The 7,761-nt window shown below is 44.9% G+C and overlaps 1 non-coding gene across 1 annotated transcript; it reads left to right on the top strand.

Annotated features, from left to right (window-relative positions):
- The first annotated feature begins 387 nt into the window (after window positions 1-387).
- On the top strand, window positions 388-459 carry TRNAY-GUA (transfer RNA tyrosine (anticodon GUA)). Its single transcript has one exon. It is a non-coding gene; the product is annotated as a tRNA-Tyr (tRNA).
- Window positions 460-7,761: the final 7,302 nt, after the last annotated feature.

The following is a 7,761-nucleotide window of genomic DNA, read 5'->3' as shown; positions in this document are numbered from 1 at the left end:
ATCACATAAATTTCAAATATAATGCAACCAAATAGGGAAAAAAACTCATAAAACTTTCAAATATATTGATAACTTTTTAAAAACTAATGGTATTAAAATAACTTTAAAGTGCTAAAAACTATGATTCTAAGACTATGTAAATAAATATAATAAAATAACATGCAGCGAGAATATAAGTAATTTTTAAAGGAAATTTTTTTTCTCAGTCATCTACAATGAATGCATGTTGACTTTAAAGACAACAGCAACATTTTTAAGTGTTGAGGAATTTTCCAGAGAAAAAGGAAAATTCATTTCTTTTGTATACTTGACTGACTTTCAGCCAGGAGGAACAGAAAAAATTATACATTTAAGAGGAGTGCATTGAAGTCTCCCGTTCCCAAAGCTTCCCTGGTGGCTCAGAGGGCACAGCGTCTGCCTGTAATGCAGAAGACCCGGGTTCAATCCCTGGGTTGGGAAGATCCCCTGGAGAAGGAAATGGTAATGCCCTCCAGTATTCTTGCCTGGAGAATCTCATGGACAGAGGAGCCTGGTAGGCTAACAGTCCACAGGGTCGCAAAGAGTTGGATGTGAGTGACGACTTCACTTTCTTTTCTTTCTTTTCTCAAGGCAACCCCAGAAAAGGTGGTCCCTCAAGCTCCTACCGCTTACTCAGAAAGACAGTCGCTGAGTGTGGTCTTCCTGGGTCTTCCACGGTCTGACTGCACGGAGGGCTCCAGCAGCTGCTGTGCTGGGGGCAGGCAGCAACACCACTCCTCGGCAGAGCTTCCGCTCCTGGGTCTTCGGGCAGCCTTTCCCAGCAGGGCCAACCTCACAGAATAAGGGAGGCTCAGCGGTTACATCTAAGCATGCTATGATATCAGACTAGATGCTGAGGAGCTCGGTAAACCTGGGCCTGGCCAACAGAGACGCCGCCTGGAGCCTGCCAGGGCAAGAGCCTGTGCTTTGGCGTCTCCCGAGCGGGGTGAGCTCCAGGCTCCCCTCCTCTCGGCCCCCTGCTAGTTGAGGGATGACAGCAACACTGCTTACCTTCCTTGAGCTCGGCATCCTCAACTATAAAAGAGAAATGCTCATCTCTTCCTCCCGGGGTGGTGAGCAGGGCGTACAACCAGGCAACACTCTCCAGTTCGGCTGTATTGATTGAGAAAATATGAAAACCTTTCAGTGCAAGTTGGTAAATAATCACTGCCCGAGTGTCTGCAGGGTTCCCCATGGCCCCGGTCACACGTCTCCATAATCCTCCAACTAAGGACTTCCGGGTCTGTTCGAGGGTACCCTTTGAATCATCTGTGAAGCCATCTTATTGGTTTGTTAAATGTTTTGAATACCATCTCTTGTTGTGGGAATTAAATATGAATGAGGTGGTCCACATCCATGACATTACAGACTGCAGAGATTTGCAGATTTTTTTTTTTGTATATACTTTTTTTGTGTGTATATACTTGCAGTAACTGACCCAGGTCAAGAGGACCAAGATACCTCCTCTAAAAAGGTGAGGAGTACTTGAAGAGGAATACTTGAAGGGTAAGAGACCTCTGAATAGTAAGACCTAAAAGCAACCCTCCTCGCCTTTGATCACCGCCTATCCCAAGTCAGAGAAGTGGGCAGCTTCGACCTTTCAGTAAACCTCATTATGTAATCACCAGAACTGACCTTCCTCAGTCTTGTTATTTTGTATGTGAAGAACAGAACTAGTTTTTTCACAATAGTTTCTCTGCAAGGCCTTAGATTTTCATAGCTCACCTGAGAGTTTCTGACACTGATAAAGTTTAAGTGTTGAACTTACGGTCTATCTGGTTTCAGGGCTGGGCTGCCAACCCTTCAGAAAACAGAGGCTCTAAGAGGAAAAGTCTTAATTTGTGATTTTATGATTGTGGTCTTCTCTCCAGAGGCATTTTGTCCATTCCTTACAAAGAAGACCCAGAGAAGGCTTCCCAGAGATATTTCATGAGAGTGGTCAATAAATAAGGTAGACAGCATTCATAATGGACAATTCACACATACTTTTCTCCAAAGCATTTTGTTTGCCCTTTTATGAGATAACATTGAGAAATCTGGATACTGATAGTGACACAAGTTTGTTAAGAAAATGTATTGTCTAAATGTATTGTCTAATACTCTAGAAATATGCACATTACTGATACCAAAGTGAATACAACTTACACAGAATTACTTCTTTCTTATTCTCGATGGAAATGTTACCAAAAATAACGTGACGTTAAACTAGGCCAGTTTCCAGAGGCATTGTTATTTGGCTGGAGTGAGAATTACACTAATCCAAGTATATGTAAATGGGATAGAATTCAGACACTTTTTTCACATATTGGGTTTCCTGTTAAAAATGTGACTATCTTACTGCTGTCTGTTCTGCTCATTCCTGGTACTAATAAAGTCCTGGGGAAAACAGAACAATCCAAATTCTTGTGTGCCCGTGTCTATTTTTTTGGCACTTAATTCTTCACACCTGCTCTACTCATTTGGAAACCTGATACCCAGAGGCTCCAGGGCCCCTAAAGACAGTCTCCTGAACCCGCATGGCTCTTCCCTCAGGATCAGCAAGCCTCGTGAGTCTCACACCCAGACACGGACGAGGCCAACCTGCACTTTCGCAGGTGATCCTGTTGGTGACAAAGGACAAATCAAGTCTCCGGGAAGACTCATCTGCTAGCTTTTTCTGATGACTTCTATTTCAAGGTCTTCTCTCTCTAATTAGCCTCCCCAAATGGACTGTTTAATGCATAACTAGTCTTGAACTTGCTCTCTGACTGGAGAGAAAATTGCACTTCCTTTTGTGGGGCTACGGAGCTTGTGTCGCACATTTAACAAGGAGTGATGTTTTAGAATTCTAGATGGCAGCTGTTCAGAGTTTCCTCACTGGCAATTACTAATGGTGAATATATAAACCCTCTTTAATAGGCAATCTAACCAAAATTTTTCTAAATATTTAGCTTCTTAAATTCAAATTATTTTCTAAAGAATATTAGTCTAATGTGAACAAGAAACATTCTTTTTAGGATTCAGAGGAAAGTGGAAAGCATTTATAGCCTTTATCATGTGGCCAAATAAATCACTGATCACAATAAAATACAGTGTGCTGATTTTAACAGCTTCCTATCTATGCGTTCACATCATTTTACCCATTTCTATTATTTTCTTTTAAATACTTATCTGAAAAAACCATACTTGTTGTTTTACCAAGGTAATTTTTCAAAGTTTGTTTTTATTTGCTCTTCTACTACAAGAAGTGGAACAAAATGAGCACACACAGGCTGAAATACTACAAACGAGTAGAGTTCACAACACGATTCTTTCCATGCTCGGGGCTTCCCCTTTGTGGCCAGCGCACAACAGGGTCTCTCCTGTTCTTACGAGCACACAGAGCTCCCTTGCGCAAATGAGAATCTGTGGACAGAGAGCCCAGGCTATCGGAGAAACTTCCTAAACTTTTCTCTCTAAGACATACAGTCCTCGCCTTTCCGATAGGACGATGAGTTGACTAGAAAGTGGGAACAGCAACTAAAAATCTTCAGGTTAGGAGGTGAGGAAATAGCCACCAAAGAGACAATGAACTGGGGAGAGTGACAGTCAAAGAATGGAAAAGAGCTCAAAACAGGTGCTCTAGGACGCCTCCACAAAAGGAGGCTCGGCAGGCGGAAGAGGAGGCAGAGTCCCGGAGAGGAGGAGGCGGAGGCGCACGCGCACTCACCGTTACAGCACACCGCCCGCCGGCCTGCAGACAGAGGAGCACTCACCCTCACACGCACCGCCCGCCAGCCTGCAGACAGAGGAGCACTCGCCCTCACACACACACCGCCCGCCAGCCTGCAGAGGAGCACTCGCCCTCACACACACACCACCCGCCAGCCTGCAGACAGAGGAGCACTCACCCTCACACACACACCGCCCGCCAGCCTGCAGACAGAGGAGCACTCGCCCTCACACACACACCGCCCGCCAGCCTGCAGACAGAGGAGCACTCACCCTCACACACACACCGCCCGCCAGCCTGCAGACAGAGGAGCACTCACCCTCACACGCACCGCCCGCCAGCCTGCAGTCGATCTGTGTGCAGGAGACTCGGAGGGATCTCAGGCTTGGCGTAGGTCGAAGCTCTCAGACAGTAGGCATCCAAAATGATGCGCAGGACTACGTCTGCGAGGCTTGTCACACACGCGGCCCAAACCCAGTCTTGACTTTCTCAAAATAAGGGTAGGGAATGGTTGATTCCCTGGTGGCTCGGATGGCAAAGCGTCTGCCCGCATTGTGGGAGACCGGGGTTCAATCCCTGAGTCAGGAAGATCCCCTGGAGAAGGCATTGGCACCCCACTCCAATACTCTTGCCTGGAGAATCCCATGGGCGGAGGAGCCTGATGGGCTACAGTCCATGGGGTCGCAGAGTCAGACACGCCTGAGCTACCTTTCTTCTTTCTATGGTCGGAAAGGATTCCTACTAGGTGGTTAAAGGGCAAATGGGCTGTGTTTGGGGAAGACGTTGCTTTCAAAGATGGAAATGCACCACAAGATATCCGGGGATGGTGAGAGGAAGCCGGTGATTGGGACTAACTTGCACCCACATCAAAGGAAAGGTCAGTGAGAGACTGCCAGCAAAGGGAGGCTTCCGGGAAACCCAGGAAACGTTCTGTGGCAAAGCCAGCTTGGGACGTCCACGACTGATCGAGGCCAGTCAAGGAAGACCCCCGCCGCCTCCCTGCCACCTTGCTTCTACCCCTCCCTCCTGTCAAGGAGCTGAGGGCAGAGGAGAGCAGGCTGGGGGAGTGATGGAGCCTGTCACGCCCCTTCCCCTTCCCACATCGGCCACAGGCCAGAGCTGGAGGAAGGAGAGATTGTAGGTGTGAATACAATTCAGAGTTTTGACTAGAAATCTAGGTGTTTACATTGAGGCTACTCTACAGATGAAATATTTTCTAGCTATGACCAGAAAGGCTAATGGTACATTTCTCCAATTTTATCTGGGGACAGAAGAGAACCAACCCTTGGAGTGGGTTTGCTGCACAAGTTGTAAGACAAAATAAATTTTAAATTACTTTATGATTGTTCCTTAAAAGACCTGTTTTTTCATTATAATGGTAACATAGAAATGTACCTAAACAGTTAAACAGATAGGTGAAAGCAATAACTTTAGAATAACTCTAAAAATGAGAAAACATTCCATGGAAGAGATGTAGAATTAGGAAAGACTGAAAATCTGCTGGAGATACAACGAAAAATCTGCAGTGCATTTAGGAAAACATAGGAATGCAACTAAAGGGGCTCTGAATACAGAAAGTGTCTTTTAAAAGAAACTGTTGGTGGGAATATAAATTGGTGCAATCATTATGGAGAACAGTGTGGGGTTCCTTAAGAAACTAAAAATAGAGCTACCGTATGATCCAGCAGTCCCACTCCTGGACATGTATCTGGAGAAAACCATAATTTGAAATCATGCGTGCACGCCAATGACCACGGCAACACAGTTCACAAGAGCCAGGACGTGGAAGCAACCCAAACGTCCGTCAGCAGAGGAGACGGATGAAGACGTGGTGCGCATGTACAGCGGGATGTCGCTCAGCCATAAATAGTATGAACTAAGGCCACTGCAGCGACGTGGGTGAACCTAGAGACTGTCACACTCAGTGACGCGGCTCAAAGACAATCGTGATGTGGTGTCACTCGTATGCGGAATATAAAAAATGGTACAAATGAGCTTATTTACAAAACAGAGGAGTCACAGAGACAGAAAAACCAATGGTTATCAGAGCGGGAGTAGGGGAGGAGTAAACTGGAGGACTGGGGCTGACATACATACATCGCTGTATATAAAATATACAACTAACACGGACCCACCATGTAGCGCAGGGGACACTTCTCAGTGCTCTGTAATGACCTGTTTGGGAAAAGAATCTATACAAGAGTAGGTATGTACTCATGAATAGCTGATTCATTCTGCTGTGCAGCAAAAACTAACACATTGTAAACCAACTATACTCCACTAAAAGTTTTTTAAAACATTTTAGTAAAATATTACAGCAAAAATGATGAAAAGATAAATTATCTCTGGACTGAAAGCCTAACTTCCTCTTTTATAGGAAGATGAAATAAGAATTCATCATAAGAAAAAAAAAATAATTAATGCAGCTTCAAAAAAACAAAAAAAAAAATGAAAATCAATAAGGAAACACTGGCCATAAATCACATATTATATAAAATGAGATAACAAATGTAGATCATTCCACCCAAAATCAGCAGAACACATAATCTTTTCAAGTTACATTGAACATTCTCCATGATAGAGCACATGTTAGGCCACAAAAAAAAAAAAAAAAAAAAAGAATTGTCTATGCATGTGGACAAGCAACCAGTCCATCCTAAAGGAGGTCAGTCCTGGGTGTTCATTGGAAGGACTGATGCTAAAGCTGAAACTCCAGTACTTCGGCCACCTCATGCGAAGAGTTGACTCACTGGAAAAGACCCTGATGCTGGGAGGGATTGAGGGCAGGAGGAGAAGGGGACGGCAGAAGATGAGATGGCTGGATGGCATCACCGACTCGATGGACATGAGTCTGAATAAACTCTGGGAGTTGATGATGGACAGGGAGGCCTGGTGTGCTGCAGTCCATGGGGTCCCAAAGAGTCAGACACGACTGAGCTACTGAACTGAACTGAACTCATGTGGAAGCATTTCTCGGTCAACCCTTAAATCAGAAGGAAGTGACATTTGTGATTTGATGACTGGTCTGTTTGGGGGCCCTGTGTGCCTCCCATATAATTCAGGAAATCGACTTCCTAAGACAAAGTAGCCGCAGGTGGGTCGATTCTCCCAGAACCTCCTCACTGACGTGCGCGTTCCCCGGTGCGGTCTTAGCTCTATTTGTAACGTCACGCCTGTGCCATCTTCTTCCTCATCTTAGGCTTCCTCTGTCTGCTGTCCCCCATCCCTGCCAGCGATATAGCACACGGCAGGATATGAAGAAATGGGGTCATGTCCAAAGCTCAGCCCTCTAGACACCTTCCTCAGCCATTTCTAAAACCCAGCCTGGCACTGGCTAGATGCAGTGTCATGCCAGCTGTGGAGATGCTCTGAAATACACCCTAGGATAAGCCACTCTTCTGGAACATGTTTGTGCTACGTACTCCAACAGTTAAACCCCAAGGGGCCAGGCAGCTGCGATATTCACATCTGATGACTTGTATTTCTTCTGCTTTCTTCTCTTGGCAACCTCCTCTCAAAAAAGGAAGGGCTTTCCCTGTCTCTCTAAGGGGGAAATGTCCCTTATAGCAAATATCAGTCCTCGCTACAGTAGGGCTTAAGATAAAATACAGTCATCCAGATTCTGTAGGCTTAGCATTTGATTTGTAATGGGAATTTTGGCAAATTTAAACCACCTTCCCCCACTCCATCTCCCCCAACAGAGCCTGGATTTCAACACTATGATCTCACTGTGAATTTTTTAAAATATGGTTTTCCACTCACTGCCAAGAAATGACTTCTCAGTTTCAAACTCCCATGACACGGTGAAGTCCGTTGATCTGTTAAATACAGAGCTACATAGCTACATGATTTCTGGGAATGAAAAAAAAAAGTCAGTTTAATGTTTACAAAAATATTATTCCTGTAAAAATTAAAATTTAGACATATCTGCTTGTTGGCAACTGTCAGCTAAAAGAATAATTTATGCGAGTATTACCATTGCACGCAGGGTCATAGAGGATAAACTGCTTAAGACCAAATACTGCTGAGTTTCTACACGTTTGGATCACTTG

Source organism: Bos indicus, chromosome 7 (assembly GCF_029378745.1).
Source record: "Bos indicus isolate NIAB-ARS_2022 breed Sahiwal x Tharparkar chromosome 7, NIAB-ARS_B.indTharparkar_mat_pri_1.0, whole genome shotgun sequence".
NCBI classification, from domain to species: Eukaryota; Metazoa; Chordata; class Mammalia; order Artiodactyla; family Bovidae; genus Bos; species Bos indicus.
This window is presented reverse-complemented; position numbering and strand designations above follow the sequence as displayed.